The 26,678-nt window shown below is 41.1% G+C and overlaps 1 protein-coding gene across 6 annotated transcripts in view; it reads right to left on the bottom strand.

Annotated features, from left to right (window-relative positions):
* The window catches only part of FOXP1 (forkhead box P1), a 601,823-nt gene that overhangs the window by 366,781 nt on the left and 208,364 nt on the right, over positions 1-26,678 (bottom strand). For all 6 annotated transcript variants that reach the window (XM_019651316.1, XM_019651317.1, XM_019651323.1 and 3 more), the window contains one exon: positions 17,055-17,144. The gene's annotated coding sequence lies outside the window, so the exon portion shown is untranslated. The remainder of the gene's footprint in view (positions 1-17,054; positions 17,145-26,678) is intronic.

Genomic DNA, 26,678 nt, shown 5'->3' with positions numbered 1-26,678 from the left:
AAGGACTGACATACTACAAAATATGAGCTCTAAATACAATGGAATGAAATTAAAAATAAGTAACACAAATAAGTTTGAGAAACTTACAAACGTGGAAATTAAACAATTCACTCCTAAATAACCAACAGGTCAAGAAGATATCATAAAAGAAATTAGAACATACTTTTAGATGAATGAAAATAAAGACATAACATACCAAACCTTAGGATATACAGGTAAGCATTTCTCTGAGGGAAATTTGTAGCTATAAACACATATTAAAAAAGAAGAAAGATTTCAATGAGCCGGCCGAGTGGCACCATGGTTAAGAACTGGCTTGGGACACCAGAGGGCCCCGGTTCGGATCCCACATGTGAGGGCCAGTGATGCTGCCCTCCGCAACTAAGATGCAGAACAGCGGCTCGACCTGGAGCTGGGCTGCCCTGAGTTGCTGGAGACGGCGTGGGCTGCAGCCCCTGGGGCAGTGGGTTGCCATGGGCTACCGTGTGTAGCCAGCAGCCGCAGTGAGCGGCCGTCCAGAAACCGGTGACTGATCTGCCTCAGCCAGGAAGAGCGCAATGATGGTGCCAACTTGGGCCAGTGAAGCAACTTCCTCCACAACTAGACTGAAGAACAAAATGGCAGCAACTTGTCTGTTCCCCTTCCCCAATTCCCCAGCGCTGTTCCCATCCCCCCCAAATTCCCCAATAAAACTCTTTAAAAAAAAAAAGAAGAAGGATTTCAAATACTTATTTTGAGTTAATTCACCAATATATCCTAGAGCTTGATTCTCCAGTCACAGGACTGAGGAACTTCTACAGCGATCATTTTTACTATTAGCAAGGACCAAGGTTTGAAGATATGCTTCACAGAATGCCACAAAATTTTTTATCCATGGAAGCTTTTGGTAGAACATAATTCTCTTCTTAATAATTTCCTAAATGAGAAAGCTGAGATCACATCATTTAGTAGAAGATATAGCTTTAAAAGACAGGTTTTCTGAATGAGTCTAGTCATCTCTCTGAATCATAAATAATGAGTATTATGAACGCGGAGCTTTTCGTAGCATATATTTACATGCTGTATAAGCCAGTATGTGTTTGGCTTACTACTGCCATCCTCCTTTCTAGATGTCCATGTGCATCTCCACGTACACATCAGACATTACAAATTCATTACAAAACTCATCCAAAGTGCCAGACCATCTCTCTTCTCAACAAAGCATTTACTCAAAGACTCCAATGACAAGATAAATGATCTCTACTGTATCTACCAAGATCAGAGTGGGTGACCTGGGGGTTGAGGGAGGAAGAGGAGGTACATGATAAGAGTAGGTACTTTATAGTCTTTATAAGGATTCAGTGAGATAATGCTAGTATATTGCTTACAATAGGAGCTGATACATAAATTAGAATATTTTATTATTAAACAAGACTTTTGGGATTTCTAGCTCTGCTCTGACACTTTCCTCAGGGCCCTTCCTACTATCCACTAATATAGAGATGTCATCCGCCACCATTTATAGTTTGCCTGAACCCAAAGGACAAAAACACCAGAAAGAATGTAGCCTACTCTAAAGATTAAAAGGAAATCTAACTCAAAATCCCTTTTTGGGTGTGCACATACCCTGATTTTTTTTTAACTCCATTTTTCCAACAGTGAAATGACTCGCCTTAGGGGAAAAAGTAATGAACTAATTAAAATAGCTGAAACTTAAACCATCATTTAAGAATGAACTTATACTTTAAATAGCTTTGCTTCCCCTTTTTGAGGGGTAGGTTTTGGGTTTTTGTTTCCTAATGTAAGTTTTTAAAGCTTAGATTTTTTTTTTTTTTTAGCTGAGCCATCCTGCTACCTGTTGGCAGCTCAGCAGCAACTCAGCTCGGGCTGGGAATCGAACCGCTGTTGCTCAGAGCTCAAATTCTTGAGTGAGCTCTTAACCAACTGAGCCACTCGGCTGGCCTTAAATCTTAGATTTTTTTAATCGAACAGATTGAACATAAGCCTGGATCCACCCTGCCACACTTTCCACCCTACTCGTGTCAATACTCAAAGCAAGCTCTTTAAGAGGTTTTAGCTAGGACTCTGTTTGAATGCGCTTTTTGTGCACATGACAAAGCAGTGCACATGCAAACAGTGCCAGGCACAGTCAAGGCTCTCCGACCTGGGGCTCGCACTCGCTCCCATCAACTGCTTGTGTGAGCCCACACAGATTCCTCTGGTGCACATGGCGGACATATGCCAGTACCCAGAATGCTCCTGGGCCCTACCTCTGTCACAGCTCTGTTTTACAGGCACCAAGTGTTTATAATGGGGAAAGAAGAAATCGCTGATTTTCACCCAACTTTGAAATTTTCAAACCTTGAGGATGGAAGAATCAGAAACTAAGGATCTTTTTGTTGTTGTATCTTTTTCTTTTTTTTTTCTATTCTTTTTTCTTTTTGCAAACTGGCTACATTTTCAAAACCTGCCACCCACAAACAGCCTGAAACACTAAAGTGTCTGCTCTGTTTCTATCAACAGACATTATTTGGAATCACTTAAAAGGACAAATAATATGTCCACTAATCAGCCAAACAGCTAGAGTAGACATCTCTGGTTCATTTTAATTCTCAGATCTCTCTTCCTTTCTCTTAAAATCAGACCAAATAAGAATTATATTTGGATAGTTTAAGCTTTGGTTTCAAATTAGGACAAGCATCTCAAACCAAATGATCTCCAAGGAAATCACTTAGTGTTAACTAAGATCACAGGAAAATAATTTAACAAATACAGGACTTGATCCATTCCCACTACCACATAGATCAATTAACTAGCCTATAAGCCTTGGTTTCCCAATCTCAAGATTTATTTTTTTTTTAAGATTTTTATTGGGGAATTGGGGGGATGGGAACAGTGCTGGGGAATTGGGGGAAGGGGAACAGACAAGTTGCTGTCCTTTTGTTCTTCAGTCTCGTTGTGGAGGACGTCGCTTCACTGGGCCAAGTTGGCACCATCACTGCGCTCTTCCCAGGCAAGGCAGATCAGTCACCGGCTTCTGGACGGCTGCTCATGGGGGCTGCTGGCCGCTCACGTTGGCTGCTGGCTACATACGGTAGCCCATGGCAACCCACTGCCACAGGGGCTGCAGCCTAGCCATTGCCGGCAACGCACGGCAGCCCGACTCCAAGTTGAGCTGTTGTTCAGCATCTTAGCTGTAGAGGGCAGTGTCACTGGCCCTCATATGTGGGATTCGAACCAGGGCCCTCTGGCATCCCAAGCCAGCTCTTAACCAAAGCGCCACTCAGCCGGCCCAAGATTTATTTTTAATTGGATCAAATATAGAAAAGCTACTGGTTTTTTATTTTATAAAATATACCAAAATGATCAAAACCTGATTCCCCACCTGAATTAAAAAAAGATGTCTAGCTTTGTGGGCCACTGTTCTCTGTCCAGTTCCAGCCCCCTTTTTTTTCAACATGAACATATGTTTCCTTTAATATTACTTCTTTTTTCCTACCCTGGTGTTATGCAAGATCCCTACTTATTTTGGCAATAGCAACAAAATAAGAAGAGCCACCCAGAGTTCTCCATTCCAAAGGGAGGAACTTCCCAAGAAATGCAAAGTTTTGTTGTTGTATTTCCTTCCCGCACGGCGAAAAGCAAGCAGCATTCTTCATTGCGGAAATTAGGAGTGGGGGGGACCGGCTCCTGAAATACCTATTAGAATCATGAATGGCAGGGGTGGGCAGGGACCATCTAAAGGTTCACAATCACTTAGCACTTGTAAAAAACAGGCATTGGCAAAAAAAAAAAAAAATAAATATATATATATATATATATATATATTTAGAGAGAGAGAGAGAGAGAGAGAGGGAGAGGAGTGAAATGGTTAAGTAGGCTCAATGTGCAATAAGAAAAGGTGCTTCTCAAACACAAAATACGAAGAATTTATTTCAGAGAGCCCAGGAAAAACCAAACTCTCAGACTGAGAGGGTGAACCTTGGCTTTATTTCTATGATTAAAATCCTCACTAAAATGGCCACCAGAACTAGGTAAAAGCTTTAAAAATGAAGGAGGGGCTAACATGCTTATACAAGAAAAACAAAGAGAGGCTAGCATATAGGATATTGGTTTCAAGAGGAAGGGCGAATGCCAAAAACAGTACAAGAATTAAGTACTCACATAATAGATCACTGTGAGCAGAGCTCTCCCACAGATGTTGGAGTTGTGATCTAAGCCTCACACTTGGAAAGGCTGTGTGACTGGAGCCATGATATATAAAGTAAGACCCAAGTGCCAAAGTTTTGATTTAGCCAAGAAAACGTGGCTGTTTTTGTAGGGTGGAAGAGGCATTTTTTTTCACCAAGCAAAGAATTACGGTAAACATCTGCTAACCATGCCCACAGAAGGGGTGATTATTTTCATCCAAGGTCACTTTAAAGGAATAAATGTAATTAATAAAACCACACAGTAGTAGTATCCCACCTTCCAATAAGTCTGCTTCTATCCACAGACCTATTTGTTAAAGAAGAACTTAATTGAGGAAGTTTCCTGCTGTTGCCATTAAAACTTCTTGGGGACCACTGATAAGAACTTTCTGTCTCAAGGGATATTTGAAAATACAAGTGGACTTCACTTCTTTTCTCACTCCTTAGGCAGCTGTTTTCCAGAGGGTTCTCTTGCTCTATTGGCAAAACTTTATTATAATACATGAATTATTTAGGTAACTAAAGCCCTGCTTAAAAAAATTAATGTTTTAATGGGTTTACCTCACACATAAAAGTCCCAGAATACATCTCTCTGTCAAACGACTTCTTTTAAAATGACTATAAGAATTCATATAATCCAGAATGGCTTAGGTTTTTAAAAAACTCCTTATTTGGCTTGTTCTTTTAGAAGAAATGGGGAGGTAGGGAAACTAAATTATTCAGGCTGACTGTCATTCAAATCTGTCAAATTAGAGTTCAAAACACCACTTTACCTTTGAACAACCAACTATGAGCCCCTCCACAATGAGAGTCACCTATGATTATTATTAAATGTTCCCAATTAAGAGAAAATAATCAAATCCATAAAATCCCAACTTCAATTTGGAGTTAAGCAAAGTTCTGCTCTATCTACAAAGTCAGGAGAGTCTTGTAGACTTAGAAAAGCCAGGTTTGCATAAACTAGATGCTACCACCGAATAAAGCTAAAGAACTAAGGTTTCCTATTTCTGATTTATAGTCCTGTCAATATGATCAAACAAGACACTAAGTTCACTGAATGAAAAAAAAAATTCTCTCTTTAGTTTTTCTATTTCCCAGGAAACTAGAACACAGTAATCCATAAAGGTCACACTTCAGTAAGCATATTGAAAAAATAAACATTAAAGTCATCAACTCCATTCATTCCAATGGTTGCAATATCAGACAGGGTCCCAAATGTTGAACCAGCTCTAAGATTAGCAGCTACAGGAGCATGGGGTTGGGAGGTTGTCAGTGTTTCTACTTTTCCAATAAATTTTCAACAATACCAATTAAATACCTCCTAGGTGCCAGCTGCTGAATTCTGCGTGTGTGTGCGCACACGCATGCACATGTATGAATGGGGGAGGCATGTATAGCAGGAAAAAAAAGAAGGGTGAGGTGCTATCTTTTGAATCTTGAGGGGAAATTAACACAAATTTCAGGGTCCACTGGAGCTGTAAAATTACTCTTGTGTTTATTCATTTTCCACAGTGTTCTGTGCTACGAAAAGAAAGAAGGGAGGCAGAGATGGAGATAGAGTAAATAAGCAAGGTTTTGATATCCCACCCACCCCTAAGTGATGATGAACCATTAGACAAGAAAGAGAAGGGACTACAAAGACACAGTTTTATTTGCTAACTGCCAGTGCCTTCAGCTGTGAAAGAGAACGAGCCCTAACGTAACCCAGTAATTTCCCCAACACAGTCAAGATTCGTCCCTACAGTAAGTCCAGGATCAGAGATCACTTTGGTCAGAAAGGAAATAGAAGCATGTACCGCCACACTAAAGGATGCTTAAATTAAAATGTGACGCAGCCATCATATGTGTACCATAGAGGGATTAAACAAGCTATCATTTTCAAGCTTTACAGGAAAATTCCAAGCTTTTAAGTATATTCCTAGTGAAAGGTAATGTGACAAATGTCATAATAAAAAAAAACTTAGAAGGAAATTATTCTTTTTCCTTTTTAAATTTTCCTTATGAAATGCATCATTTTAACCTAGAGCATTTCAACATACTTATCCATAAATGTAAATTTGTTTTGATAAGATGAAGAGCCTTTTAATCCAAACTGCACAGTGATGCTTCGACACTGATCTGTTATAACTTAGTAATCAAAGTTAACAGGCTGCCTAATTAACCAAGTCATCATTTGCCAAGATCCAAATATGGGATGAATTGTGGGCCAAGGAAAAAATATGATGGACATGAAAATTATTAATTCAGGGAAGTGTTAAAAGCATGTGGAGTTAAAGTTCTTTGCTAAATTTCACCATCTTTAATAGCCTTGATTTTTATAAGTAACATGAAAATAAAAGACACATTCCATGCAGAGTATATGAAAAAACATTTTAATATCAACTAATTATTAATACACTTAAATTACTTTTTAAAGCCTTTGATAACCTGTGAGGTAAAAATCACAGATGCCTTCTGATAACAATGAATAATACACACAGTGCTTACTAGGTGTCAGTGTCATCGTCACTGTTTCATAAGATCAAGATGTTTATTCTCCATGTGAACCCTAACCCTTTGGAAGGTACAATTTTTATCTTCAGGTATCAGCTGCGAAAACCAAGGTTCACAATACCTTTTGTTTACAAGAATGTATGAATAAACAAACATTATCCAATCCTTTCAAAATTCTTAAGGAAATGTTAAGAATTCTAGAATTTAACTCACCAAAATTTTACCCATGGAAGCTTTATTCATTCATTTACTACGTACTTACAAGATAGAAAGCTAAGGTAACTTGAAAATTACCATATGGCTAACCTGTACAAAAATCATTTATCATCAACTTACTATTCCTATCACTAACGTCATTGATATATCCTAAAAGACATGTGCATTTTAACTGAGCTGCAACATTTTATAATTCAGTTTTCCTGGGTAATTCAAATGCAAGTCCGAATACAGGATTCAATTCGAGAAGAGATGGTCAGTCCACCAATCTGACCATTTTCCCTGTGGTTACTTGGCAACTGCTATTCATCCTCTGAGGCCCTAACCTGGTCTCATCGCTTCTGGGAGGCCTTCCAATTTCCCTCCTCCCGACCATATACAGACAACCCATCAGTATTCTTGTAGCTTCTACATCACTGTATTATAACTAACTTTTCTGTCTACCTCATAGATATAAGAATGTTGAAACCAAGGATCTTGCTTTAGGACCTAAAACAGTGACAAACAGTAGGTAGATGGTTGGACAGAAGGACAGAAGGGAGGACGTACCAGTGATTGCACTCCCGGCTCCTGGAATATTAGGCAGACAACTTCATGAGGAAAACCTCAGAGGATACGCAATCATGGGTAGCTGGGCTATGCGATATTTAAAGGTTCCTTCCAGCCCTGGAGCCCTATATATTGATATTTCCTGTGCATCAAGTCCAGTGCCTTAGAGGATACACACACACACAGCCTACCTGCCTAGAATTCTCCCCCTGCTTCTGAAACCGGCACCCTTTGTATCCACTTTCCATTGTGTTGTGGAGGTTGAACTCCATCCACAGACACCACCCATGATTCCTGAGACCCACTCCAGGCCAAGCGCACCTTCATCCCTCCTGGCAGCCAGTTCAGCCCCGGCCCCAGAGAGTGCTTCGGTGATGGGCACACAATGCAGACCACACTGATCACAACCAGGACATCCAGATTCTATGGCAGCTGCTGGAACTCGTAGGAAAGGATTCCTTGCTGTCGAAGTTGCTACGAAAACAGGTTCATGAGCGGTTATCATGCCAAAGCCTGGTAAATGCCTACGTGAATGAATGCAGCGCAGAGCACAACACAGTCAAGACAATGAGAACAAGGCTCAACAGGAAGGTATGAACCACTCACCCGACTCCCTGATATGTGGTCCAGCATTCAGCTTTACAGAACCAGCAGGTAACCACAGCAGACCCTTGAACAACGGGGGCTTGAACTGCATGGTCCACTTATACATGCTTTTTTCTTTGTTTTTCAGTAAGTACCTGTACTGTCTTCTATCTGCAGTTGGGAGCCCATGGATGCAGAGGGCCAAATGTACGCATTGTCCTACACCATTTCAAACAGGTGAGTTGATCACCTGCAGATTTTGGTATCCACAGCGGGTCCTAGAACCAACCCCCGGGGACACAAAGGGGCAAATTAAGTTTTGGGGGAGTCAAAAGTTATGTGTGGATTTTCAACTGCGTGGGGCATCGGCACCTCTAACCCACCCATTGTTCAAGGTAATGGTAATTCCTCTTTTGGCCTAAACTCATCAAAAGTACCCAGAGACCTGGCAAATGGGCTCAGTATTTTATAGCACAGACACATTAAAAATGGTCTGTTCTTTGTATTAACAAGGAGATACTGATACTTCAAACCCTATACCTAAAAATTGATTATTTGCGGTCCCTTGCAAGTGGCTTGTATATAGTTTATCAATATATATTTAACATATAGTATATATTTTAGTATATATGTTCGTTACAAACCTAATATTTTTATTTTTGAAGGTCAAAATCATTGGCATAGAGCTTATGAATTTGCAATTCTACTGACCAAATAACCAAAGGCCTTCTAATTTGGTAAACTAGTGCTTCCTCTAAGTACCCCAGATCTTCACCCTGGTAAATAAAAAGCCTTCCAAATGAACATATGCCAAGAACCAAAGAGACATTCTGAACCTGCGTTCTGGGCAAACACCCCAGGTACAGGACTGCTGCTTTGGGAAGGAGACCTTCTCACGTGCTACACTTTTCCACACAGGTGATGGAGCTGAACAAACCAATTGTTGGGTGGTCAGAGGCTAATAATAAAATGAGAGCTACTGACATGAGGTTAATTAGAATAATGTACCAGAGAAAAATGATTCAAAGATCTAGAGAAAACATCTTACCAGGCACATCCAAGTAGATAGAAGAATGCCAACTGAGTGGCTGTCCTTGTTCCTAACTTTATTGGGACATACTTTTACTCCCACAGCTCTTGTACTACAAAAAGAATCAAAGCTTTTGAAAAAGTCCAGTAAGATCAAACAGGGCCTGCTAGATGGCACTGATGGATAACGGTCAACACGCAGCACAGGAGCAGTCCTGGAGTAAAAACCGTACGCTCGAGCAAACAGCTCCTGCAAACCAACACCCTGCCAAGTGTGAGCATGGTGAAGGCCACGTGGCATGCTGTCAGGAGCCATGGCGCCAGGGCAACGAAACTTGGGTCCAAATCCCAGCTCTACTCCTTATAAGCAGAGAAGCCTAAGTGAGGTATTTAATCTCACTACGCCTCAGTTTCCTCATCTGTAAGAAAGGTTTTTAGACTCACACCCCTCTCAGAGTTTTTGTGAGTTAATACATATCAAGTGGATCTGTGTCACAGTTAATGGATGATTTGGGACAGACACGGACAAAGGCAAACACAGCCTCTCTTGATGAGAACACTCAGGGTAAAGGCTTATTTATGGTCTGTATGAGTTAACACTGAAAAATTCAGCCCCCAGCACATCTGAACCACACACCTGGCTCTGAGACTGCTGCACCAGCCTGGAGGCAGACAGGGCAGCAGCCCTTGAAAGCATGAGAGGAAACCCTCAGAGAAGGCCTCATCTTTCCCCTATCCTCAGGTGGCGGGCGTTGGGAAGGGGGTGATGCCTGGGGGCTGCTCCGAGCTGCCAAGACTCCACCTAAAGGGCGGCCATCAAGTCGCGCACACACGGATCTGCCTCCCCTTCTGGGATTACTGTTCTAGTTTCTGAAATGATCGTTGAAGACAGGTGTCCGCGTTTTTAGAGATGTAAAAAAGCAGGTTCTTTGCCACTCTGAAGGCTGTTAAGCGTCTAATAAAAGTTTTCCTGATTCTGTTTGCAGCACTTGACTTAGTCACCAAACTTAGCTTTTTCTTTACTCACAAGGCTATCAGGGACCAAATGTGATGTCTTAAACTATATTTTAATCACGTTTCTTTATTTTTATAAGTTGAGAGGGTATAAATTACAAATTAATCAAATCGATGACTCTTCATGTCTCAGATCAGCCTAGCTATTTCATTAACCACGTAAATACGAGTATGTGACTTGATATAGTTCATCTTTTACCACCAAAGAGTTACCAGATGTAAAGAAAGACAAAGCTCCTCCCGGTGTGTTAGTGTTCCCACGCATGCAAGGTGAGCACCGCAGGGCAAGTGCACGCAAACGGAAGCAACACCATGACAACGGACCATGACCCTTAGGCTGGTGACAGAAATCGGAGCTAAGAATGAAAGATGTTTACAGACAAGTTTTTCTTTCAACAACAACAAAAAAGTATGTGGATTATTAAGATAGATATATCCATGTACAATTTTTTTAAAAATTAGAATTTATGGGCCAGCCGAGTGGTGCGATGGTTAAGAACTGGCTTGGGACACCAGAGGGCCCCGGTTTGGATCCCACATATGAGGGCCAGTGACACTGCCCTCCACAGCTAAGATGCTGAACAACAGCTCAACCTGGAGCTGGGCTGCCATGAGTCGCCGGTGACGGCGTAGGCTGCAGCCCCTGTGGCAGTGGATTGCCATGGGCTACCGTGTGTAGCCAGCAGCCAGGGTGAGCGGCCAGCAGCCACAGTGAGCGGCCGTCCAGAAGCCGGCGACTGATCTGCCTCACCTGGGAACAGCGCAATGATGGTGCCAACTTGGGCCAGTGAAGCAACGTCCTCCACAACTAGACTGAAGAACAAAACGATAGCAACTTGTCTGTTCCCCTTCCCCCAATTCCCCAGCACTGTTCCCTTCCCCCCAATACCCCAATAAAAATCTTAAAAAAAAAATTAGAATTTACAAAAATTTAAGACATGTTCTATCGTGAAGCAGGAGATCAAACCAGCTCTGATTAACTTAAGGACAAAGCATATCCCCATCCAGGTGGCTTAAGGGCCATGCAGCACCCTGAAACCTGAATTCCCAGGGTTTTATAGTGGAGGGTTGGGCTCGAAACACTGAGGCACCCAGCATCTGAGGTCTAGCACTTACATTATCTGAAACAAGGCATCAACAGCTAACAGCCAACATGTCAACAACAAACATATAACAGATCACCCTACTGCTTGCTCGTTTTGTAGTTTTAGTCTTAAAGGGAATTCAGTGCATGAAACATGAGCAAATATAATAAGAGGCAAGGTTCTTCACCAAGTTTGCCGTGTTAAAATAAAGACTGCAGGGAAGTGCCGTGTGAGCTGTTAGTATGTATAACCGCAAAGACCCTCGCTGAGTTTCCTAAACCAACAGCATGGTTACTGTTCCAGGCCCCGTGCAAAGTACACGTATCATCTCACTAATGCTTGTACTAACATGAGGAGCTAGGTAATGCCCTCACCCCTGCCTCAGGTGAGTAAACTAAGGCCCAGAGAGAGAGAGTCATTTGTCCAAGGACACAGCCCATGAATGAGAATGCTGAGATTTGAGCTTGGAATTGAATGTCCTCAATTTCCCTGTACCACCCACAATATGCATGACGCCCAAATGGCAAATGATTCTGTCTTCACGGGAAAGATAGTGTATAACCCTTCCTGGATGGGACACACAGAATGTCAGAAACGTGTGGAGTGTATACTGGGAATGTTCCAGAGAAAACCAAGGGCAGTATTCTATTCGTATCATAAAGGTGAATTGTGGGGTTTTATTTCTTCTCTTACTCTCTCACCCAGATGCAGTTCTCTTAGGTACTACCATGAAAATATAGAAACTCACAGGAAAATCTTCAAAGGTGTTATGACTGGTTCAATAAATACTGACTGCGAGCATGCCTGTCACCTTGGGCACTGTCAGCCATGGAGAAACCTCACTGGATGAGGCAGACCTGTCCCTGGCTTGCTACCTGGTATATACTAGGTATATTCAGAGAGTGACAGAGCTGCAATAAATGGAAAAAAAACAAGAGACTTGGATGGAGAATAGTGAAGGGAAATCTCATTTAACATGGGTGGAGGGCTTCGCCAAGAAGCAGATATTTGAATTAAGCACTCAGGGCAGAGGAGTGAGCCCTGTGGAACCCAGGCATTGTTCCAGGCAGAGAATACCATGGTCCAGAGGCAAGAAAGGTTTGACATTATCTGAGTGTGGACATGGCATCTAAATAAAATATTTGAAACCATACAGCAAAAGCCCAAAGTTTCTCAGTCTTTTGAACAGGTAAGATCTTCAAGTCACTATCTCCAAAGAGTCAACTCTTTTCAATTGTCAACATGGGACCCAGATAACGAAGTTCTGTTAACAGGCTCGATGGGTACTAGCGGAGTCTGGGAGGCAGAACCCCCAAGCCTACCAACCCTGTGATACAAGGTCACAGTTAATGAAACCACTGCTCCTGTAAGTAGCGGATGAAACTTAACCTATCTATATCCCACAGTGCTCAGAAACTCCACAGACGGGCTGGTCATGTGGTTGCTGCCACTTCTCAATTTTTGGGACACACGGCCATCTAGGCCATCCATGGGCACTGCTGACAACCTCTGCTGTAGTCATGCAGCGGCTTCTGTGTGCAGATGACATGTGTCTTCGGGGCCCTTCCCAACAAGATCTGGGGAGGGGGGGGGCGGACCAGGGCCTGCTTTGCAGACTCAGCACAGAGGCAGGAACTGGGATGAGGCAGGGAGATCAACATCATATAGCATCAGCCTGCACAAGTGAGACTCTACCGAGTTTCAGATTATCATCAGCAGTACAGACTTGAAAGCAGTTAGTGAATTCTGCTTGCTAGGCAGGCTCATTGTCTGAGTAAGTAAAAAAACAGAAATAAAAAAAGAACTGCATGCCTCTCGGGGGAAATTGTCAAAAAGGGACCCAGAGATCCAAGTTCTTTTAACAGGGCTGTCCAGTTGTGTACACCACTGCAGTCTCCTTGAAGGAGCATCAAAGCCTCTTCCCAAAGCTCTACTTAAATAGAGGTAATATCAGAAGAGAAGCAGGACTGTGAAACATGTCATCTACCAGAACACAACCACTGAATCAGCTACAGGATGGTTCAAACTCCTAAGACAGGGATTTCCACCACATGACCTGGGCTGGGGGGCACACGCTGGCGTCCACTGCCCACCAGGATCTGTGCTAAGCTCTTTGCAAGCATCATCTCACTAACTCTTCACATGGCGCTGGCTCCTATTTTTATGGCTGTTTCTTAGATAAGGAGGGTGTGGCCCAGAAAGGTTAAGTAAGTTGCCCAGGGTCACTCAGCCAGTAAGTACAAAGAATTTGAATCCAGGTTGCTCTAACTTCAAAGCACTCACTCTTAACCATACATGGATATAGCAGGCATTCAATAAATGTCTGTGAATGCATCAACTACCATGTTTCATGAGCATCAATCACAAGCTGGTATAGGCAGAGAAGATACTGGATTGTCGGAAAAGTCATGATGCATGTTTGCAACAGATGGCACTAGTTCATTTTTGGAAGTACTAGAGTCATTCACATCTATGTTATTGCTATGTCATTTGACAGCTGACAGTTCTAGCTTAATTCTAAAAATAAATTGAGCGATTTGGTTGAGTTTTGGAGATTTTACAACAAGTTGAAGATGGAAGACCAAACTGTGCATTTTGCCATATTTTACTGTTTTACTTCCACAAAGGGAAGAACGCGCATCAAGCTTGTGAAAAGTTGCACAAAGTTTACGGTGACAATGCTCTACAAATACGTCAGTACCAACGATGGTTCACGAAATTCCGTGCTGGTGATTTTGATCTCAACGACGCTCCTCGGTCAGGGAGGCCCACCAAAGTTGATGACGACAAAATAGAGGCACTGATCGCGTCAAACCCACGTAACATGACACGAGAGATTGCAGAAACATTGAACATCCATCATTCAAGCATTCACAACCATCTGAAGAAGCTGGGATACGTAAGCAAGCTCGATATTTGGGTTCCGCATGAACTCAAAGAAGTTCATTTGAGGGTGCGTATAAACATCTGCAATATGCTCATTAAACGTAAGGAAAGTGATCCTTTTTTGAAGCGACTGATAACTGGTGATGAGAAGTGGATTGTTTACAACAATGTGGTGCGCAAATGGTCTTGGTCCCGACGTGATGATTCGCCTCTAACGACATCGAAAGCAGACATTCATCAGAGGAAGGTTATGCTCTCAGTGTGGTGGGATTTTAAAGGTGTCGTGTTTTTTGAGCTCCTACCAATGAACCAAACCATGAATTCGAATGTGTACTGTCGGCAATTGGACAGTTTGAATGAATCCATCATCCAGAAACGTCCAGAGCTTGTTAATTGTAAAGGAGTTGTGTTCCATCGTGACAACACGAGACTACACACAAGTTTGATCACCCGTCAAAAATTATTGGAGCTTGGATGGGATGTGTTGCCACACCCACCATACTCGCCTGACCTTGTGCCGTCTGACTTCCACTTGTTTCGCTCTCTTCAAAACTTCTTGTGTGGTATAACATTCAATTCAGATGAGGCTGTAAGTCAGCACCTTGTTCAGTTTTTTGCAAATAAAGACAGGTCCTTCTATGAATGAGGAATTATGAAGCTCGCTGAAAGATGGCAAAAGGTTATCGAACAAAACGGGCAATACATCGTCGATTGATCTTTGTTCTTTATATAAATAAATGACCTTTGAAAAACATAGACAAAATACATCATGACTTTTCCAACAATCCAATATTATATTTTGAAGCATGAGGAAGTCTCATTCTACTCTTTCTAGGAGATGGAAATTTTCACAAGATTAACAACAGTTGGGTCAATCTGGAATAGCGAGATTGGACAGGGGTGACTCACTGTCTCCCTCATCTTCCAAGGTAAGCTTTTAGGAGGGATGTGGGAAGTCACAGAGGTACAGAGTGAGAGCTCTGTCCAGTCTTCTAGGGACAGTGCAAAGCCATCAGTGAATTCCCCTTCACATACAGGGTAGAACAAACTGGGTGTGAGCCTGCATGTCTCTAGGACCTCATGCTGGTAGTTCAGGCTTTAACAAAAGCTTATATCCAGAGGACAGAAAATCCAATAGAAAATTTGGGAGTTTAAATTTTGGTTGATAGCTCTCTTGAGAAAGAAATTTATTTCACAGATTTGCCACAGCACTTTCAGTAAGAATATTATGGTCCTAAAATATTTAGTGAGATATGTATCTCTGCTGAGAATTGAATAAGTTGAAATTCTAACACATAAAATGCAAATAAGATAACATACACAAGTCAGTAGGAGACAGAAGGCATTTCATTGAAAAGGAATAAAAATTAAACATGTAAGAAAAATTAATATCGTGATTTTGTGTAAGTAACCACAACTGTTGCTCAGTAACCAGCCCCCTTCCTTCATTACTACTAGAACCCAAAATTTATCTGGGACATCAAATTTCTCACATCTCAGGATACATTTCCCAGATGCTCTTACGTTAGGGGTGGTGAAAAGCATATCATAGAAGTCCTGGAGTACGACTTCAGGGAAAGTTCTTTAAAGAGGTCTGCCTCAACTGGGAGGACAACTCTCTGTCTCTTGTACACCTGCTGCTTTCTTTCAGGATAGAGAGGCAATGGCTGGAGAGCAAGCAGCCTAAATGTGACCTTGAAAATGAAGCGACACTTGAACAGGTGAGAGTAACAGAGAGAGAAGGCACAAACTGCTCTCTCCCAGGTATCTTTCATGAGAGAAAATACACAACTAATTTTTTAAACTAATATAGTATCTCTGTTACCAGAACACAATTCTTAAATGATATAATAATATGAAAACATATCTAAACACTACATTACTTAGTATTTTTGTGAGAAAAACAAAGCCTAGAAAATTCATGAACTGGGATTCTGATCACCCCTCTGTTCTCCAAGCTCTTTAAGTGCGGTCTGCTTCTTCACTATTACCGCTGGTCCAGGAGCGTATCTGCTGAGCCTGTCTCAATGTTTTGACATGCAAGACTTGCAAATTCAAACATGCTTGTAGACACCCAAAGTGTTATTATTTGTTAAGGCCTATAGTAAAGGTCAACATCTTAAAACACTCTCAGATTCTGATGATTAAAGGAAATGTAATCGTTCTTCACTGGCATTTGATCTTTAGCCTGCCAACATCTACCCGTTGATCCCTTCATCCATATTTGATACTAAAAAGACATTTCAACAGCTTGTCCAACAACTGTAAAATAGAAGGAACGCACAGACAAACCACATTACTCAGAAAATAAAAGAGCTTTCCCCCACGCTCATTTAGCTCACGAAAGGCCAATGTGATTAAAGAGGTGAAGTAGCACTCCATGAGGTGAACCAGAATGACTGTGCAGAGCCATCCATTACCTTTTTAAGGAGTTTCGAAATTTTCAAAGTGCTTTCACATACATTATAACTTATTTCATTCTTACCATACTTATACCTTGTGCAGTGCTAACGGCAGGTATTTTTTTACTCCCACTTCTTGATACATGGTTTGTTCAACCTTAGAGGGACTGATACCTGGTGAGATATCCTGTTTACATGTCATTTGTCCCCTTTCGATGCATTAGATCAAAGGTCATCCAACTACAGCCTTCGGGCCAAATATGGTCCACTGCCTGTTTTTGTAAATAAAGTTTTATTGGAACAGTCATGCCCATTTATTTATGCATTGTCTATGGCTACTTTGCTACAGAGACTTCCTGGCCCAGAAGGTTGAAAATACTTACTATCTGGCCCTTTATAGACAAAGTGTGCCAACCCTGCATTAGATCAGATTTCCACAAATATGATCCACATTATGGACCATACTCATGAAAGCCATAAAGCTGTCACGGAGTGCAACAAACCTGCTAGCTTTGGAATTCATGCTTGATAATATCTTCCTAGTGACTACCATATCCACTACTGTGGATGTAGTAATGGATGGCGATTCTCAGTGGTACACAATATTAGTGCTGTTTGCCTCTTACCTTTCAATATGTCTCACAGCCATAAAAAGCCTGGGGGTCACTGGTTGGGGGCATGCATAATGCCATAGGACTGCGACACACCGAAGGACACTGAAAGCAAAAAGAAAAGCAGATGCTAAATGAATAGGCAAACTGTGATACTTCACAATTTGTGTATACATGGAGGGTGCCAAAACATGTGTACATTTTAAGAAAGGACAAAACTGTATTAATTGTAATTCTCAATGTATACCGATAGCAAAAGATAAATAGAAGTCACGTTTGACTTTTGCAGTTACAAAAGGTGCTCAAAGTGGTTACCATCAGCGTCCAGACACTTCTGATTATGACGAACTACTGCTTGGGCAACGCTGACCAAAGTGTCCACTGTATACACTTTTTGGCAACCCCGGTATATACATATACTACATTTATGTAATATGTATAATACATACATTCTGTGTATACGTAATAGACATACCTAAGCATCTAATTTGTCCTTTCCCTGCTAGGATAAGGATTTCTTCAGCTCATAACCTGAGTTCGGTATTACAGAATGATAGCAGAAGGATGAAAAATGTTATACAGCCAAGTAAAACTGCCTGCCAGTCTTGAAGGCAATGTCACCCACTTAGAAAGTCTGGTTCCTTTAAGGTCCACCATTTCTTACTTTTTAGGATAAATTATCATAATTACAATATTATCTCATCCAGAGCAATAGGACAAGATGATCCATGAATCCAAATGATGATTTTGCTTTGGGTTTTGGTCTTTTAGTCTTACTCGGTAGAAGTGATGGGAGGAAATACACACACATGCACACACATGGCCACGCACAAAATCCCACCTGCCACAGCTTACATTTCCTTTTCCAGTTAGACTTAAAATACAGAAGGAAGTCGTGACACAGCCTTCTCATGGCAACAGCCAACCTGAGTGTGGGTTCACATGCTGAGACCACACGCTTCGTGGCTTAGCGGGGCTATGAGAATATTTAACAAACCCAATTCCAAGTAAGCTGAAGTTGCTGACTGTTGGGTCAAGTCATCCTCAAATAGTTTCAGAAAGTTTTTGTGAACAGCAGCCAGTACAAGGTTTTGCATGCCAGGCCTCTTCTCCCTAGATCTTTGGATGATAATGCTACCTGAACAGCGCTCGAGATGACAGAAGGGACTCTGTCATATGGGGAAAAGGAACTGCAGAATGAGTAGAAAGCATGAACTCTTCAGTGTGGGGGTGTGTGTTCTCTTTCAACAGTAAATGCAGACAGAACTCCATGAACGTACGTGTTTTCTAATCTAATCAGACAGAGAAGTTGAAACCGAAAAAGAGATGTATGAAGTTTTATGATTTGAATAGTCACGTACCTCCGGAAACTATGTGGGTTGTCTGTCTACCAGAGCTCAGAAGAGGGTTAAGAGGTGGTGCTCCGGTGGGTGCCTCTTCTTGATAAGAGATAAACCCAGGCCAGATTGGTCCACACTATGTATTCTAGGTATCAGTTGTCTATATGAGTGTCAACTGTTTGCCAAATATATTATGGATTAAGAATCTTCATCCTTACGAGTTTAACATGCTGTGTTAGGATTACTCCTCTTCAATACAGCAGCTTAAGAGTATGATAAGAATGCATCAAAAATACTTTTAAAGATAATTTCAGTTGGCAAAGGTTGTACTCGATCAAACTTAATTGGTGAACTCATTAATGAGCAACTGCCACCACAAGAAAGAGGACCATTGTCATAGACTTATCAGAGCAATGAGGTAACAAAATAATTATATTGCTTTCAATGGATTTACACTGGCTTCCTTTCAGAGTCTATATTTTCCAAACATTTGTTCTTACACGCCATGTTTTTGCTCCTCTTAACAAAAAACAATCAGCTGTGAGCTCAAGGAAAAGTCAGTAGATCACAGCCCCAACATCAGCACAAAGCAATTGGAAAACTTTTCTACCCTTGATTATCTACTTGTAAAATGTTATACGCCTGTAAACTAGTTAATTTATGAGCTATGTTAATAATTTACTCACACTTGGTCACAGGTTTCACAAATATGGTTTCCACGGATGTGGAATACAGGAGGACGATAATCTATAGATCCAGCTTCTCTCCTAAGGGGGCACCAACTAATTTGACACAGTAACATGACATTGATGGTGGGGCACCCTAATGACCATACACCAAGATGTGGCTGTCAGCCTGTCGTTTCAGTGAGAAGCCAACTGGCTTTCGCTGCTGCTCAGTACACGATGCTCAACTAATTATTTAGACAGCCACATTAATGAGAACGCTAGTGTTTATTTTTAACATACTAACCAGTGCTTAGCTTCCGTTTGTCTGATATGGTCACTGATTAAAATATGTTTCATGAATAGTAAGTTTGAATTCTAAATAACAAAGAACACTGGAGAAAAATAAGGAACAGATGACTTGAAAACCATCCTTGTCAACTCAACTTGTTTTTTGCCTCAAATATCGTCAAGGAGTGACAGGAAAGGTAGTAGGAAATGTCATGAATACTAAGAAAAGTGAAAGCAATATTTTTAATCACATATGTTCTTGTACAATCTTGACTTTTGAGCAAGGCTACTGGATCACAGTGTGGTCAAGAGCAACTTCATCTGAAATAAACTTCCCTAACTTTACGACACTGAATAAAGGTCTTCTAAAGTTAGTTTTTGCATGAAATGACCAAAAGGTTTATTTGCTTTAATGTGTTTTTCAATTTTACAAAAGTTTGATCTTTGATGAAACTATCTCAAATATGATCTTCACAAATATCACTAGATGCAATTGTGTTTTTTTCCAAATCTATTATAAAACTGTACTGCTAAGGGTTTTTAAAAATATGTTATTTAATATCCTCTTATACATCTTATTTCTACTCTACTAAACCTTGCAATCAAGTTCTTTCTACTTTAAATTAAATTTCTGTTTGCATATGAAAAATTTTGCCCTTCATTTTATGGTAATTATAAACCTAAAATACTCATAAAATGATAGTTTAAAATAAATAACTTTAGAAAAGGTGTGCTAAGATCTACCAGAGGTTTTGAAAAATTGAAAAAGCTCCTGATGTGCTTTATTGTAAAATGTGCACTTTGAATTGAATTACAGTGGTAGTATTTCAACAAATGTTCTATCTGCCATAATTGATAAAGAATTCTATTCAATAATGTGTATGACTTCTGATTTTAAAGAACAGAAAAATAAATATGAGTCCACAAAGACCACTTTGGGAATGAAAATGTAATTGCAAGCAACATTTCTCAAGTATGTATTTCTAAACTTACCCTATAATAAGTCTATGATTTTAGAATGCCAACATATGTAAATTGCACACAACATGTGGGAGGAAGATTCAGGTCTCAGGCTAACTTTTAAAGTATATTTATACAAGTACACAGATTAATTGTCCCAACCCAGCATTATTGTCTCCAAATACTGCTATTTCCATGGATACCTGTTACACACAAGTTCTCAGATTATTGGCATATCTGTGCAATTTATATATGGTAAGCATTTGTCCTCCATCATAATAAAAAAAAAATACGGTCAGCATGTGGCCCGTCAAATCCATTTCTTTTTCCTGGGCACATGTATTTCCCAGCATCACTGCAGGTAGGTGGAGCCTTGTAACTGACTTCTGGCCAAATACACAGAGGTGGGTATGTTACTTTCATTCTGACCCTGAGCCCTTCCCAAACCATCCCTAATGCCCTCTCTGTCCCCTGGACTGCAGGCCCAGAGGTCTAGTGGATAACTATCATTCCTGCAGATGGTACAGTCACTCGATGAAACAAGCCAAGGTCCCTGAAACGCCACATGGAGCAGACCCATTACTCCTGTTCCCCACCAGCCATCCCCAGATGATGAGGTGCCGAAGAAATAGACCTGCACTGAGTTAAGCCTCTGAGAGTCAGGAATGTTTGTTACAATTGCCAGTATCTCTTATCCAATACACAGACCTTTCTAAATTCTCCCTGGCTCCAAAGTTATATTTGAATTTTTGGGCCACCGTACATAAGCAGAAGCACTAGAAATTTGGAAAAATTCCTTAAGATTTTATAGTTGTGATTATTTGCTCCTCTAAGCTAAGGGTAGAAAAGAAAAAGGGGTCGACAGCCAAAGTATGCCCAAAGTATGTGAGTTGCATCTTTCCTTACTTAATCTCTGCATTGCCCTATGAGGGGGTCTAAATCCCCTTTTATAGATGAGAATACTGAGCCTCTAATAAGTGAAATACCAGCAAATGCCACAAAATGTCTATCCAGCTGACATTTTCCTAGTTGAATGCCTCTTGGCTTTTAATACCCAAATTTTACAGAAAATGCTTATTTCTAAATCAAACTTTTTTTTTTTTAAGATTTTATTGGGGAGTTGGGGGAGGGGAACAGACAAGTTGCTGTCCTTTGGTTCTTCAGTCTAGTTGTGGAGGACATCGCTTCACTGGCCCATGTTGGTATTATCATCGCACTCTTCCCAGGTGAGGCATTCGCTCACCAGCCATTGGATGGCAGCTCACTGCAGCTCACTGCAGCTCACGCCTGCTGCCGGCCAGCCCCACTGCAGCCCAGCTTCAGGTGGAGCTGTTGTTCACCATCTTAGCTGTAGAGGGCGCAGCGACACTGGCCCTCATGTGGGATCCGAACCAGGGCCCTGATGCTGAGCTGGCGTCCCAAGCCAACTCTTAACCAACCCGCCACTCAACCGGTACCAAACAGTTTTGGCTATTGCTTATTAAAAAAATTCTATGACACCCTCCAAAATTTAATGCAACGTTTTCAATAAAATATGTGAGGGCAAAGTGCCAAGTTACAATACAATGGGTAGAATGTCAGAAGCTTCTGTAGAGGTTTTGAAAAGCCAGCAACAAAGGGGATATGTCTCAGATGTTCTCAGTGATTTCAAACAAACAAACAAAGCCACATTTCAAAAACAAAAAGGAATGTTGAAACCATATTAATTGCTGAGTAATTAATGTTGCGGACATTTACATTCTTAATGTGATGGTTGTTGACTATATATAAGACATTCTACTACATTTTAGACATATTTTAGAATAAAGGGTGATAAGCTTTTTCTGTAAAGAGCCAGACAGTGATATTTTAGACTTTGCAGCCATTATGTTCTCTATTCCAGCTCCTCAGCTCTGCCATTGTACTAGGAAAGCAACTGTAGGTGATTAGTAAACAAATGGGTGTTTTGTTCTGATAAAACTTTATTTACAAAAACAGGCAGTGGGCCAGATTTCGCCCAAAGGCCATAATTTACCACCTTCTGTTTTAGAAAATTGACTAGGAGTTTTGCATATTGACATGTAACACGTTATGATTTCTCCCATGTAAAATAACAGGATGTAGGATCTGGTAAGCATTCCCACCCAGGATATCTGATGGCCAGTAATGGATTACTGATGTTCAGGGAGCATAGTCTTAATGTGCCAAAGGTTCAAGAGACAGACAGCTGGTAGTGCTCAGTTTCCATCTGAGCTCTAACCCCACTGCCCTGTTCTTCCCACTATGTCATGCCACCTTTCAAAGGGCTCATGTATCCATATAAAGCACTAAAAGGCATCCCATGTCATTTTGAACAAAAATCCAAACAATATTGTAACCAAAAAAAGCTGATGGTTTTTCTCAGCCAGCACAGTCAACTCCCTGTGTTAGGGTAATGGAGGTAACAGTTACTTTAAAGTGACCTTATGTTAAGGTTTTCCTTAAAAAAATAAAAAATTAAAAAATAATAAAAAAAATAAATCAATCAATAAAATGTAGATTTAAAATGTCCCTGACTGCTAGGAACAAGAAATGACAGCCTCTAAAAGTTTCAAAATCAGGCATGAAGTCTCCCCATTTAAGAATATAACTAACGGATTTCTTGGACTTGGAGGATGTTCTCTGTTCACCAGTTTCAGAGTAGCAGCTAAGTGTCCAATGTGGAATATTCCAGAAATAATGTAGCAAATATATTCCCCCATTATTCTCTCAAGAATGTAAAGTTATTGTAACAAGGTTTTAGTTCACTATTTTTTTTGAATGGCAAAATTCAGAAACATATACACACAGAGATGCATTTCAAAAAAATCTCAGTTCTCCATTACTATTTTATTACAATAGGTAAGTGTACAAGATGGGTTGAGACATAAAATGGATAAATTTTATGAATCTGTTTGATCTAAAATGTCAATCACAACAGAACAAAAGCAACTAAAATGATAGTCCAGTCTGACTAAGGAATATTTTGTAGTCATTAAAAATGATACTGGGGGGCCAACCAAGTGGTGCGTTGGTTAAGAGCTAGCTTGGGGTGCCAGCTCTGAGCAGCAGGGCCCTGGTTCAGATCCCACATGAGGGCCAGTGACTCTGTGCCCTCTACAGCTAAGATGGCGAACAACAGCTCAACCTGGAGCTGGGCTGCCTTGAGTCGACAGCAACGGCGTAGACTGCAGCCCCTGCTACAGTGGGCTGCCATAAGCTACAGTGTGTGGCCAGCAGCCAGCATGAGCGACCGGCAGCCAGTGTGAGCTGCCAAGAGCCACCATGAGCGGCCGTCCAGAGGCCAGCGCCCGATTTGCCTCACTCGGGAAGAGCGCAATGATAATACAAACATGGGCCAGTGAAGTGACATCCTCCACAACTAGACTGAAGAACCAAAGGAAAGCAACTCATCTGTTCCCCTTCCCCCCAATTCCCCAATATAATCTTTAAAAAAAAATGATAGTGGGAATGGGAAAATATGTGCAAGTGCTTGTTATAATGTGACATGAAATAAGCAAGACAAAAAAATTATATCTACAATAGACTTTTGCTGTATAAAACTTTGTGTCAATAAAGAACAGAAAAAAAATAATAAAATTAATGGTGTTTGCCCTGGAGGGAAAGGAATTAGGTGATATTTTTCTTTAGAATTTTTTTGTATTTTTGATTTTCTAAAACAAAGCAATCTTTAAAACATTGGTTACAGAATCTGAAAAAGTTATCTGAACTTCAAGAAGACATTTGTTGTATGTTAATGCTCATTTATTAATGGCTTTTAATTCCCTATTTTCAGACCAGAGGTGTGTTGAGAAGAGATTCATGTTCTCTCTCATGTCTCAACCATAGTATCTGTAGCCGCTTATGCATTCAGTTAACATTCCCTGAAGCAACCAAATAGTCTACCTTACTTTTCAAAAGTCCTCTTAATGACATTCAATTAATAAATTAAATTGTTATACTTCAAGCCTCTAAAAAATTAAATAATTCATTGATTGCAGATTATAGCTGTAAATAAATTGCTTGATGCAAAATTATACTTTCTCCTCTTCACTTTTTCCATGATGGCACAATAATTTGTCTTTTAATAACTCAAAACAATTCTGAGTCACATTCTTATTAAAAACAAAATACATCTTGATCATGAAACTTGGCATTTCATAAATATTTACCCCAAATGCACTGTGTGCTTTAAAGCTGGGATGGTAAGCTCCTGATTGACAGGTAGCTTCTGTGTAGAAAAAGGGAGGAGACCTATTGTATCAGTTGGGAGCAGGGCGCCCTGCTGTCTTCACACTCACTCTTTCTGTGGAGGCTCGTTCCCAACAGCCAAAAAGCACACAACACATGTGATCATCATTCATCATTGTTTTCTCTGTCATCAATCAGTCTCTCTCTCTCTCTCTCTCTCTCTCTCTCTCTCTGTCTCTCTCTCTCTCTCTGACACACACACTACACTCACTCACACTCCTTGCATGCACTCTTTCAGCACTCCACAGCACTGAGGACAGAGATCGGAACCCTTCCCTCGCCCTTCCAAGGCCCTCATGATCGGGCTACTGCAGATCTCTTCAGCCTCAAACTCAACTACACATGTCCACTGGCCCTGCCAAGCTTCTCACTGAGCTTCTGTACTGAGCTGGGAGGATAGCAGGAAAGGAGGCTAATAAGGACATGAAGATTTTAACTCCTTTCCTGAGAACTACCATGGTCAATGTGACAGCTGGGGAAGAAACATAGCTTTCTTTTTAAAAATATAGGGCATTATAAAGTAAACACTTTATTATATATTTTCGTCCACTTAATGTATCATGAGAAATTTCCATATTGTCTTCTGGATAAAAATAAACTGAGATTAGCGCGCACACGCACACGCACGCGCGCGCACACATACACACACACACACACACACACACACACAATAAAGTCTTAAAAGCAACTCGGTTTTCTCCTTATGGCACAATAAGTAGCCCACAGGTCCTCTGCAAGCCCATAAGGATGGCAAGTGGGAGTGGGAGGATTTAGTTAGTCCTCACCACCAGTGAACTCCTCTCTCCAAACTTGTCAAGTCCAGAAGTAGAAGAGAAACATAGGGCCAACGGCAGAACACAGACAGGTCTCACCATATGAAAGACAATCTGTGTGTAGTCAGACCAATTCACCACTCAGGTCAAAGTATTTCATTTTATGGTGGAAGGAATGCAAGCTATAGCTGGCCCATCAACAAACTGCCCTGCCCGGTCCCGGAGGAAGATGCGCTCTTAGTTGGGATTTAAATGAAAGACATCCTCGTAATGACATTGAGGACCTCTGAGGGCTAGCATGCTTCCTGATCTCTGGGAGAACAAAGGTACGTATTGATGAGCAGGCTACAGAAGCAGGGTTCCATGCTTCGCTTTGATCAACCCTCAGTGGCTAAAACCAAAGGAACGCGTTGTCGAGGACCATCACAATAGTAACTAATTCTGTTTCGTTTTGTTCTCCCTGGGCACACAGGATCACACTGCCCCATTTCCCTGGCATTTGGGTTGGGGCCACGTGACTGCCTTCTGATCAATGGGATGTGAGCAGAAGTGGGCACACCACTTCCAAGCTTGACAACAAAACCCAGCTGCACTCCGTTTCTCTTCCCCGGAGACCAGGAAGACCCCAAGTTCCTATGGCAAATACAAGACAGTGGAGGTTTAATGGACAAACACTGACATGCAAGGAAAACGAAATATACCTTTATTATGTTAAGCAACTGAAATCTGTGGGATGTTAGTCACAGCAGCTGGCACAACGCAGCCTGACTAGTCGAGTTACACCTTATAATAGCCTTCATTGGGGTTTACCTTAAATAAATATTGATTTTTGGCTTTGTCTCCACTTCTACCATCTTGATCCCATGGTGCCAAGTCTTAAAATTCTGTTTATTCCCCTTTTAGAAAAAACCCACTACCATGCCTTCTAATATTCTGTCAAATAGAGTGACAGAAAGTTAATCCATGAAGAGGAAAAGCATGCATCTGACAGATACTTTTTCAGTATTTACCATGGGCCAGGCACTGTGTTTGAAGATGAGCACAGCTTGGAATTGAAACAAACAAGACCTCTGTCTTCATGAGGCCCACAGTCTACCAGGAAACACCAACATAAACACATGGGAATGACTCATAGATTTCACCCAAGCACGAGAGTCAGAAAAGGTTTCATGCAAGAAATGATCTGGAAGCCTAAGACATGTAAAGTGACCAGACTTAGCCAGGCAGGTGGGCTGGCTGAGGGAGAAGAGCAATCCTAGATTCTTCCAATGGCAGAGTCTCCAGGGCCACTCTTTGTCAGAAACACATAACAAGCACAAATACCAGCCCTGAAAATAATCAATCTTTCGCCTTCTCTGATGA

The sequence above is a fragment of the Hipposideros armiger genome, unplaced genomic scaffold, assembly GCF_001890085.2.
Source record: "Hipposideros armiger isolate ML-2016 unplaced genomic scaffold, ASM189008v1 scaffold_158, whole genome shotgun sequence".
In the NCBI taxonomy this organism is placed as follows: domain Eukaryota; kingdom Metazoa; phylum Chordata; class Mammalia; order Chiroptera; family Hipposideridae; genus Hipposideros; species Hipposideros armiger.
Note: the sequence above shows the minus strand (reverse complement) of the source record. Positions and strands in the feature narration are given on the sequence as shown.